The 12,153-nt window shown below is 42.3% G+C and overlaps 1 protein-coding gene across 1 annotated transcript in view; it reads right to left on the bottom strand.

Moving 5' to 3' along the window:
- LOC142492375 (uncharacterized) overlaps nt 1-12,153 on the bottom strand; it is a 70,862-nt gene that overhangs the window by 38,410 nt on the left and 20,299 nt on the right. The window lies entirely within an intron of this gene.

The raw sequence follows: 12,153 nt of genomic DNA, 5'->3' as shown, positions 1-12,153 counted from the left end.
TTTAGTAGCTAAAGTGAGGCTTTCAAATGAGTGTGATTAACTTCAGTTGTGCTAGTCAGGTTGTAAGAACGGTATTCACTTCCCCAAAAAGCCTAATCAGCCACACCTTTCAATTACTTGAAACAGGTGAAAATGGTGTGAACTAAGTTTACCCTAAAATGAGGCTGTAATTAGTGTGTGTGCTGAACCCCACCCCCTCTGTTGAAGTGTATGCTGTGATGAGATATTAATTGCAGCTGCTTTAACACAATGGTAGATGAGCTAAATAGTCGTGTGCAGTTTTTAAGTTATGAAAACAATGACATAACATATGATACGTGTGCCTCATTATGCTGTCTGTATATGACTTAAAGCAAAAATGGACCTTTTCATAAACAACTATAGATGTGTTAGTGCAAGTGATGTTTGTAGGCCGTTTCATGCAATATATTTGATGCATGCTTAAAATAGGCAGTAATGTCATGTTTGTCGGAGTAAAATAAATAAAATACACAATAATATTATACATATTTATGTTCTGTACCTGTAGCTAGTAATAATTTCTCATTAACATGTGTTACACATGTGTACTACCCTGTTGTTCCCCATCTTCGCCCACCATCAATTGCTTCCACTGCAGCAATGCATTTTGGGAATTCACATGTAAATGAGCACACAATGGCACGTGCTATATTAGTTACTGCTTTTAGTAGGACTACAACATATATGTCTATTTTGAGATATATATATATACAGAATCAGACATATACATATATAGATGCAGGTATGCTTATATTGTGAAGACAGTATAAAAAGCAGTGTAAATATGCAAAATAACTGTAAGCAACGACACGCCTAGTACATTAATATTTCTCACCTGGTGGAAATTGTGAGGGATAAATTCCTATATCACGGTCACCAGGTAAACCTTCCACGACGACGGGAAGTAATTTTGCCCGAAGCAGCTACTCCAATGGACTTAATATGAGACGTTGTGGTGTCGGCCCACCTCCAGTGCCAGTAGCATGCACGCGTTGGTGTTGTATTTTCTTTTTCAATTTGGACCTAATATCATCAAATCTCTTGTGACAATTCCGCTTGTCCCTCACATGATTCCCACACGCATTGACACCAATGACTATTGTGTCCCACATTTCTTTTCTGCTTGCTGAACTTGTCCGCCCTTGAAAAACATATAAAATATATGAGGTAAATTAATAATAATAGAAGCACCAGTTTCCTACACTGCTAGCTGTTCCAAGAGATAGCAAACATGCTGTTTTAGGTGTAATATGTGAAGCACATGAGCATTCACTACTAAACCTATACATGTAAGCAAGGTTGCATTCATATTGTGTGCAGTTATGGCAAATTGACTGCCTGTGTTTAGTTGTCCTTGTAAGGCATGATAAAAAGCTGTGTTTCCAGACCAATTAACATAGAAAGATATTCTGAACCCATATTTGCATATGAACAAAACTCAGATGACCTAGGATTACATGTATTTGAATAATAAATGTAAAGGTACACTTACCTAGTAAATGTCCATATATACTGTCATAGTGCTCCAGAATGCCAGTGACAAGAGCTGTATTTTCCTGGTCATTGAAGCGAGGATTACGTGGCTTCTCCACACGTTTCTTCCGAGCAGGTTTAGGGTCAGAGCTTGGCTGGTGCTGACTGGACTCTCCTTCTTCCAATGGAAGAGACTCCAAAAGCTGCCCACCAGCAAGCACGCCACCACCATCCACCCCATCAGCAACTGCGCCACCAGCAACACTCACAGCACCAGCACTCCCACTCCTAGCACCAGCACTCCCACTCCTAGCACCAGCACTCCCACTCCTAGCACCAGCACTCCCACTCCCAGCAACAGCACTCCCACTCCCAGCAACAACACTCCCACTCACAGCAACAGCACTCCCACTCACAGCAACAGCACTCCCACTCCCAGCAACAGCACTCCCACTCCCAGCAACAACACTCCCACTCCCAGCAACAGCACTCCCACTCCCAGCAACACCACTCGGTGCACCAGCAACATCACTCCCCTGAACAGTACGTTCACTCCGACGCGTACTCGCACGAGTAGCACTCCCACTCCCACCAGCATCACTCTTCCCACGCTTTGCGGGCATACTTCCAGCACTCACAAAAAACAGACAATAAATGTACAGCCAATCACACGAAACACTTCCACATATAAAACAAGACAAAGATGTAAACAAAACAACAATGGACAAAGCTCACCCAATACACAACAAGTCTCTCCGTCAATATGCAAATGTTCAATCAGCCAGCTCTGTGCGTCTCTCTCTCTCTCACTCCCAACAACACAGAGAATGATTAGCAGTACACGTTGCCTTTAAATATGGCGCGCAATCCAATACATGCTTGTTTCGCCTGATTCAGCAAGATTTGTGATTGGGCAACCTATCAGCACCCCGCCACGCACGCCGATACAGCTGTGTGTGATCGGCTAATCATCGTGAGAGTGGGCGGATTTGTTTTCGGGTTGATTTTGAATGTATTCGGCACTTACTGCATACGGAGAGGAAAAATCGCCATTAACATGACTAATCGGTAAGCTTGCCGATTTCACTTAATCGACGCTTACTGCATGAGGCCCATCATCCCTTATAATAGGTTTTAGATCTGGTTTAACAAATAGACATACTCCACCTCCCCTTCTATTTGTTCGATCCTTCCGAAAAAGAGAATACCCCTTTAAATTAACTGTCCAGTCATGAGTTTCATCCCACCATGTTTCAGTAATGCCTGTGATATCATACTGCTCCCTTGTAGCTATTAATTAAAGCTCCCCCATTTTATCTGTCAGGCTTTTTGCATTAGCAAGCATACATTTAAGTTTTTTTTCAGCCTGTACTATTATCTTATATGCTCCTTCCTTTCTGCTCCCACTTGGTTTAGTCTTTAGAAGTTTTCTAGTATTATCTGTATTTACTATGGGTATCTCTCTGCTTGTCAAACTTGCACTTGCCCCCATTCTACCTCCATACCACCTTGTATCCTCATGTATTCCATTTAGTTCATTATCTGTTTCATTCCCCTCCCCCATCCAACCTAGTTTAAAATCTCCTCCAACCTTTTTAGCATTCTCCCCCCTAGCACAGAAGATCCCTCCTCATTGAGGTGCAATCCGTCCCTAGAATATAGATGGCACCTCTCAGAAAAGGAGTCCCAGTGCTCTAAAAACCCAAACCCCTCCTTCCTACACCACTTTCTTAGCCATGCATTAACCTCCCTGATCTCTGACTGTCTCCCTGCGGTAGCGCATGGCACTGGTAGTATTTCAGAAAATACTACCTTGGAGGTCCTTGCCTTAAGCTTTTGGCCTAGATCCCTGTAATCATTTTTTAGGACCCTCCATCTTTCTCTAACTTTGTCATTGGTGCCAATATGTACCAAGACCGCCGGGTCAATCCCCCCCCCCCCCCCCCCCCCAACAATCTGTCTACCCGATCCGCAATGTGCCGAACCTGAGCACCAGATTGCCCTATCTACCTTCCTAATAATGGAGTCCCCTACCACCTCAATCTTTCTTTGCATCTGAGCATCCTGAGTCCCCACTGTGCTGGAGGAACTATTCCCCTGGCTGCTAGAGGAATTAGTCTCCCCCAGCCTTGCCATTTCTGCCCCAACATTCCCAATATCTTCACTCAACATGGCAAATATATTGGGATGTGTCAGCTCAGAAACGACCTGCCTCTCCCTATTGCCCCTGCTTCCCCTTCTAACTGTCACCCAGCTACCTACCTGCTCCTCACTAACAGCAACTAAGCTACCTACCTGCTCCTCACTAAAAGCGCCACCATCTGCACCACTAGTCAAAGCAAGGGCCTGCTCAGTGAGCTCTAATTCCCTTTCAAGATTGCCAATGTCCCTCAATATTGCAAGTTGCCTCTTCAGATCAGCAATTTCTGATTCTAAAGAGACCACCTGCTCACACTTCTCACAGTGGTATGCTCCTTGGAACAGCTGCTCCAAGTGCACATACATGTGGCAAGATGTGCATAGAGTGGCATTTTCAATCCTGCTCATTCTAGCAACTATGAAGTTTAGAAGTACTAACAGTAAACTGTACTTCAATAACCTATACCTTGTTTAACTGCTTCCTTGTTCAAACTGCTTCTGGTTCTTACTGCACACACTTTAATAACCAACCAGCACTTCAATCAACCACACAGATCAATCAGTACACGCAAGCTCAGAATTAACCAACCACACCCACTCTGCCTCAGGCAGGAGAAAGGGAAAGAAAAGTTACAGGCTTCAAATTACAGCACACTTTAAAAGTAGATTAACCCACTGCACACTCCCCAAAACAACCACCCCTGCTAGTATACCCAGTACTTCCCTTTCATTCTGGTTCTAACTGCACACACTTTAACCAACCAGCACTTCAATCCACCACACAGATCAATCAGTACATGCAAGCTCAGGATTCGTTAGAAGCCTCTGTTTAAATAGGGACACCCACCAGGTGTGTTAGGTTATCAATTAACTAACCCCACCCACTGCAGGTGTGTTAGGCCAGCCAATTAACCAACTACATCCACTCTGCCTCAGGCAGGAGAAAGGGGAAAACAAAGTTACAGGCTTCAAATTACAGCACACTTTAAAAATAGATTAACCCACTGCATACTCCCCAAAAACAGCCACCCCTGCTAGTATACCCAGTACTTCCCTTTCCTTCTGGTTCTAACTGCACACACTTTAACCAACCAGCACTTCAATCAACCACACAGATCAATCAGTACACGCAAGCAAGGTGCAAATATTATTTTTTTCCACAAATATCTTTATTGGTGGACCATACTTCATTCGTACAATTTTAATTTATGCTTTACAAAGTAAATATATGATATAGACATTGTTTAAAGACCATTGGTTCTCCCCAAATATTGTTTCTTATACTCTGTAATAGTTTTTTATTCTATTTAACCATGGATATCCTCCTGGGCTTCATGTTGGGTTTGTCATTTTTTTATCCCATTCCCTCTCATGGAGATAGCAAAATAAAGAAAATTGAGGCTGTCTTTATACAATATTGTTAAGCATCATGGTATAGATATAACTCTACTCAAACAACTACACATCTACCAAACATTTCATAACCTTAACTGGTAGTCTTGTGAGATCAAATTCACTTTATTGAAATTTATGTCAAGATTATCTGATACTTATTTCCAAGGCTATACCAAGTAGGTAGATGTACAGTATTACTGCAGTGCTGTAGTTTAGAAAGTCATTTGGACAACCATGTTGGTACTGCTAGGTCCTGCTAGGTCCTTTGTCCTGTGTCATTCTTCATGCCTATTTTTGTCCCATCCAGAAACCAGTTCCACTTTTGAGAAAGTCAGTCTATTATAATGGCCTTCCTTGCTGCTAATATAATTATTTCTGTAGGTCTTAGAACAGTCTTGCAAATTCATCTGAAAAAACAGTGCTTAAATTATGTTAAGAACAATTGTTAATACATCTGTATAAAGTGCTATTAGTGATACATAAAAAATAAAACAAAAAATAAAAATATCACTGTGATTAAGGTGTGTATTAACTGTCCAAATCAGTCCATAAATGCTTGTTCGGTGGTCCTCAGCATATGTGGGGAAAAAAGAGAGAAAGACACAACATTGTGTAATACTGTTGAGTATGAGCAGTTCAAACTAAAACAACAAAGAAAAATACATTTCCTCAGAGGTAAGAAAAGAGAACCAGAAATAGAGATAAAAAAAGGGCATTTAATATGGGTTATAAAACATAAGCAATTGGTATGGTACAATCCACTCCTCACGTCCGCAAAAATTAGAATCCTACTTACAGGAGAACAGTAGGAAATGCGCCTTCAATAAGATATGCTTTGGGGTTGCTGTCTCTCCTCCACAGACCTTTAGAAGTCCCGTCATGCCCTTGTTCCAGACCAGCTGGTAGCCGCTGGTAACCTCTTTGATGGCGCATGGTTAGATCAGCTGCTCTCCCCTCATACTGGCGTCAGACTCACTAACAAGTGCCTGTCTGGAACTGGTTGAATCTGCTTGAACCCCCCCTCTCACCTCGCTTTCCCCCCCCTCACCTCACTTCCCCCCTCACCTCCCTTCCCCCTCTCACCTCGCTCCCCCACTAACCTCGATGCCCCCCTCACCTCGATCCCCCCCCTCACTTCGCTCCCCTGTCACCTCACTCCCCCACCTCACCTCTCCCCTCCTCCACCACCTCCCTCAATCCCCACTCACCTTTCTCTTCTCTGCCACCCTTGCCTCTCCTCCTCCCTTTCCCCCTCACCTCTCTTCTCCCCCCTTCACCTCTCCTCCCCCCTCACCTCTCCTCCCCTCCTCACCTCTCCTCCCCCCTCACCTCTCCTCCCCCCCTCATCTCTCCTCCCCCCTCACCTCTCTCCTTCCCCCTCAACTCTCCTCCCCCCTCACCTCTGCTCCCCCCTCCACCTCTTCCCCCCTTCATCTCTCTCCCCTCTCATTTGCTACTTTACTTCTTTTTCCTACACAGGTGCATCAGCGTAGATCCACGTTATATATCTTTACAAAAGTGTCTATTTTTTTAATGAAAAAAGTCTACATTTAGCCTATAATAGTAATAATCTCCTCAGAACAGGGCATTACTGGCCAATAATGCACTGGCTGGGTTAAAGTCCCTCGGCTTCACCTCGGGCCTTCTTCTCTTCCAGCCAGGGCATTTTTGGCCAGTAATGCCCTGTTCTTCGGGGATTATTACTTAATTATCACCCTCACATTCTAATCTTTTTTTAAGTTTTGAGTGTAATAATTATTTGATGTATTAAAATAAATTTTCATTTGTGATCCTACCAATATCTTATACATCTAGATATTGGAGCTCTCGAACACTGTACCCATTATCAACCAGTTTCCTTATATCTAGTTCTGGGTATACTGGTTTACTGCACAAAGTTATAATGTACCTGTGCTGCGACGCTTATTGTTAGCCTACTGTACCAGCTTCAATTTGGGATTTCTTGGAGTGCCCCCATCCAAGGATATTTATCCTTTCCCTTGCCCCCATTCCCCTAAGTGTTGTGATTTCTCAGCTTCCTAGCAAGCTTATATATCCTGGGAGAGCACCCTACAGGTAGAACAAGCTCGCTTCACCCATTTGTTCTTTGTGATTGCCCACATGGATTTGCCTTATGGACCTTTGACTTGCTCCTCACCAGTGTTCCCTTGTTTATTTGATTACGTCTGGTTCTTTATTCTTTATTCGTGGCTCAAGTGTGCCTGGTGTTGGCACTGATGCCCTTTGTGTTCACACATGCCTATCTGTCCAGAAAGTTGATCATTAGATAATATTACGTCTGTTAGATTAACAATGGTTAATTCACCCGTCTTTATTGTGACTGAAGTCGTTTCCCTTTTTTGCAAGCCCAGCGTTGTCTGTGGCAGAGTACTCTTACATCCTCATCTCGTCCGGGATCTCTTGGGTTGTAAAGAAACTCCTGTTCTAAAAACCGGATGTCATAGTATCTTGAAATAGAAGAGCGGGTTCCCCATCAGAGGAAACAAAGTCAGATGTAGTAAAGCCAGAAAAGGGATTCTAAGTTTTAGTACAGTAGGTATCCTTGTGTATTTATTCTTAGAATTATTATAGATATACCTAATGGTAAAGTGGGGGGAAGGGGAAGGGAAGGTGGTTCCCCTGCTCGGCTTGTTCCATATAGGATATGGTAATGTGTTAGGTACAGTGCTGTTACTGGGATATAAAACTAGCAATCAACCAAATAACAAGAACCCAGCTTGAAAAGCACTCAGTTACCAGAAGGTGAGTATATGAATTCTAATTAAAAATAATTTTTAATAAGATGTAAGTTAAAATAAAGTGTACAAAAAGACAAACTAACTGACAAACAAAAAGACAAAAGATGTTGCCTAGTTAAAGGTGTGTCAAGACAATTGATACTATATACGAGATAATTCCTCAATATATAAGAACCGCTGACACCGTGGTCAGAGTTAGCAAATTGATACTATCAATTTAAATTATAGGTTCACAGATTAATCTGGGTACTGAAGATTTTTCATGCCATAGTCATTTGAGTGGTTTCATACTCCTCTAATAATAGACTTCCAGAGCAATGCTGATACTATGGACAAGTATATAGTTGTCCTATATTAATATTCAATGCTCAAATGATGAACAGCCTGCTAGGCTGTTTTGGACAGGTAAGTATTTGTTCTATGCTCATAATATTGGCCATCCATGTGTATACTGTACACTGGCGACACACTTTATTCGAGCTCGGCTAGTCCCACGAATTCGGGTATACCCGGGTGTATTGAGGTTTGTGACTGTTTTCTGCCCGAGTGCATTGAGTTATTTTCCAGGCAGGGATTGAAGCATTTTATTCCCTCTGGCTGCAATACTGCACAGTATATATATATATACTGCATTACAATTCATGAATTTATGCCATCTGGTAGACACGCGAAGCATTGCAGCCTATTAAATCCTAATCATTATCATTTAACAGATCAGCCGCCCATCAGCCAGGCATGAACCCAGGCTGGGAAGGCAAATGCAACGGGGCTTGTCAGAGGTGAGGAGCGGCGCATTCCAGGTATCTGCCAGGTACATACCGGGTATTTGCTCGAATAAAGTGTGTCGGTGCAGTATGTATACTTCTAAGCTTATGGGAAATAAATACAAAGTATGAGCTTGAGTGGTTCATAGTGTGAATATACTGGGTGCATGCTGCTTATACCATAGTTAACTCTGTGCCCAGGACATACTTGAAAACGAGAGGTAACTCTCAATGTATTACTTCCTGGTAAAAATTTTTATAAATAAATAATAGTTGTTTGAGTGGTTTCATACTCCTCTGATGATAAACTGCCAGGGCACTGCCGATACTGTTGACAGGTAGATAGTTGTCCTATATTAATAAGAAGTGTTGGTTGTCTATGAATACTGTATGTGTGTACATGGTAGCTGGAGTGTTATAAAACTAAATTCTCCTCCTCAATTTTAAAGCTTCACACTCTTCTGCTCCTACTTACATCTCAGCCCTAATTTCTCGTTATGCACCATCCCGACTCTTACGTTTTACACAAGGATGTCTTCTCTCTATCCCCTTTGTATCTAAAGCCCTCTCCCACCTTAAACATTTCTGACTGACTGCCCCGCACCTCTGGAATGCCCTTCCCCTCAATACCCGACAAGCACCCTCTCTATCCCCCTTTAAGACCGACCTTAAGACACACTTGCTTAAAGAAGCATATGAGTAGCACCGTGGCTAATACTATACATGATACATAAAGCTTGGCCCCTTGCAGACGCACTTACCTGAATGCCCTCCTATTGTCTTTGTACATTCTCGCCTCCAATTAGAGTGTAAGCTCCTCGGAGCAGGGACTCCTCTTCCGAAATGTTACTCTTATGACTGAAGCACTTATTCCCATGATCTGTTATTTATATTATTTGTTATTTATATGATTGTCACATGTATTACTAATGTGAAGCGCTATGTAACCTAATGGCACTATATAAATAAAGACATACATACATACATACAGTACATACAAAACGTAGATGATATAGACATGAACTTCAGAGGTATTAGAGTTAGAAAGGCCATCCTATTGATCGAATATTGCAGAGTGTTAAATAAATGGTGTGAACATGAAGCCCTCATTTAGCCCATTGGGGGAAAAGGTATCTAGATTAAAAATCCACCTCGCCTCACGTTTCAAAAGTATTTGATCCCAATCATCACCTCTTGAACCCAGGTTTGTGTGATCAATGCCCATAAATTTGAGGACTCTATGGTCTCCATCGTGGATCTGTGGCACAGTGGACATTGTCTGGTGCCATGAAACTGCAAAGGGTCATACTTCTCAATGGAACCCCACAGCATTAATCTTTTGGTGTCACGGCCACCACTGTCATGGGACCACAAGTAGCTGAACCACCAAATACATTGTTTCACAAGTGTGTTAAACAATGTTAAATAGGAAACTGCTGCCCTACAGAACTTACAATCTAAATTGAGTAAATGTACAGTATGTTTTATTTATTAATGTTAATAAAGCAGTGGCTGTATTTATTTGAGGGATTTGGATTGGACGGCCAAAGCATTAGGGCAATGTAGGTGTTCGACTGTCATGTCATTGTTTGAAGATCCTTTCCTCTTATCTTGCCACTTGTACCTCTTCTTGCGATTTGGGGATAGGTGGCATTAGGGTAAAATTGTTATGCAGCTGTTATTCAACGTTGTATACAATTCTGAATTTCTATTCATGATTTTACCCTCTCTTAAAAAATATTTGTATTGTATTTTTAATTTATAAAGTGCTAGTTAGTGTAGGCAACCCTTTAGAGGAATGATATAAAGACATAATTCAGGAATAACAATACAATAAGTGAATAATACAGATGTAGTCATAGTTATTGCAACTCATAGCAACCTGCACTGGGACATACACAACACAACAGCGGGTGAAGCAGCCATTGTTTTAAATTAACCTTACCCAAGATGAGGGGGGGACGCTTTGGCACCTTTTCACAAATAGGAGCATGCCACGGGATGCAATAACTTTGGTAATGTCTGTACATAACAGTAAACAATGGGGAAAATGAGTCCCGGCCCCAAACTTCTTACAATCTAATTAATCATTATACATTATTATTGATCATCAAACATTAAGGGGCCTATACAGAGAGCAGCGCTATTTCGAAATTCGCCATTTTTTGGAGAAAATCGCGCAGAAAGCAGCAGAAAATGGCGAGTTCCGAAAAACGCGCCAATTTTTCTTTTCTATTTGTAAAACTCGCCTCGCGGCTGGCGAGAACCTCAATCTCGCCAGTTTTAAAAATATCCGTATGCAGAGAGGCGCGAACGGCATCTAGCGGCTGTTCGCGCCAATAAAATGGCGCGATTGTCTCCTTTTTGCCTCGCCAGAAAAAACTGGCAAGAAGCTGCCGCTCGCGGCCATTGCAAAGGGAAAAAAAAGGCGCGAATTTGTTTTTACACGTTTCTGAAGCGCGCATCTCGCCAATTTAAACTCGCCACACGCATCCATGTTAAACATAGCAGAATTCGCACTTTTCTGCATATGGAGAATAAAACTCTCCAAAAAAGCTACTTTTTAATAAATTCGCCAATTTTAAAATTCGCTGCTCTCTGCATAGGCCCCTAAATGTTTTCAATTTGATAAACCCTCCAAAATAGATGACATAACCCGGCGCTAAAATATGTGAAAAAACAATAAAAAATGAAAAAATGAAAAAATATTGTATATATAGTCCCAAATGGTGCCAAGTGATGAAATGATAGTTCAATGGTTACAACCTTAAAAGTCCGGTTGGGCACAGACTCAGTTCACAGTTCATCAAAACAGATGGTTCTTCTCATATGTTGTACTTGATCCTGCATATTAAAGATATCAAGCAGAGAACAAACATTGCGCAGTATATCGAGACAAACAATAATATTTCCAAATAGTGATTTATATCTGAATTGCCTACTTACTAGAAGTGGCTAGATCACATGCAGGGGAGAGAATCTGTTCTTTAAACCTTCCTTCCCTTGAAGCCTCTTGATGTCGCACGAACCCCTCGTGGTGTTCCTGGCCTCCGTGGGTATAGAAGAGATCCTTCTGCAGCCCCTGTCTTCAGGAATCCTGTACCTCTTACTCCGTTTAGGGAACAAAAAGAAGAAGGACAGAGGATTGCGCAGCACAATAAATCTTTAATGGCACTTGCCCAAAACCACGATGAAATACTCACAAAAGAAGGTGAGTTAAAATGCAATAAAAAGGTGCTCGGCCCAGCACACACACACAGCCGCCTGAGTCACTGGTAGTCCGCTCCGGTACCGCGTGTACCTCGCGTGTATCCGGCGCTCTAGTGTGACGTCCCTATCTTCCGTAAGACTCGCGGCTGGGATGACTGGGACACTGCTCCTTAGGCTCCTCCCAGTCTCTGCCTGCATTTGATTTTTTTCTTTTTTCCTGTTCCTCCTCTCTTTCCTCGGAAACGTCTGCCCGTGATCTTTTTCTTTCTATCTCCCTGGGTTCTTGCCACTCTCTCCTGCTCTCTCTTTTGGCTTCGTGAAAGGGCTTGTGACCTCTGCGTTGCTTGTTAAAAATGGTTCATGTTACTTGAGACAGAAATCCCCAAGCTTCC

This window comes from Ascaphus truei, chromosome 4, assembly GCF_040206685.1.
Source record: "Ascaphus truei isolate aAscTru1 chromosome 4, aAscTru1.hap1, whole genome shotgun sequence".
NCBI lineage: Eukaryota > Metazoa > Chordata > Amphibia > Anura > Ascaphidae > Ascaphus > Ascaphus truei.
Note: the sequence above shows the minus strand (reverse complement) of the source record. Positions and strands in the feature narration are given on the sequence as shown.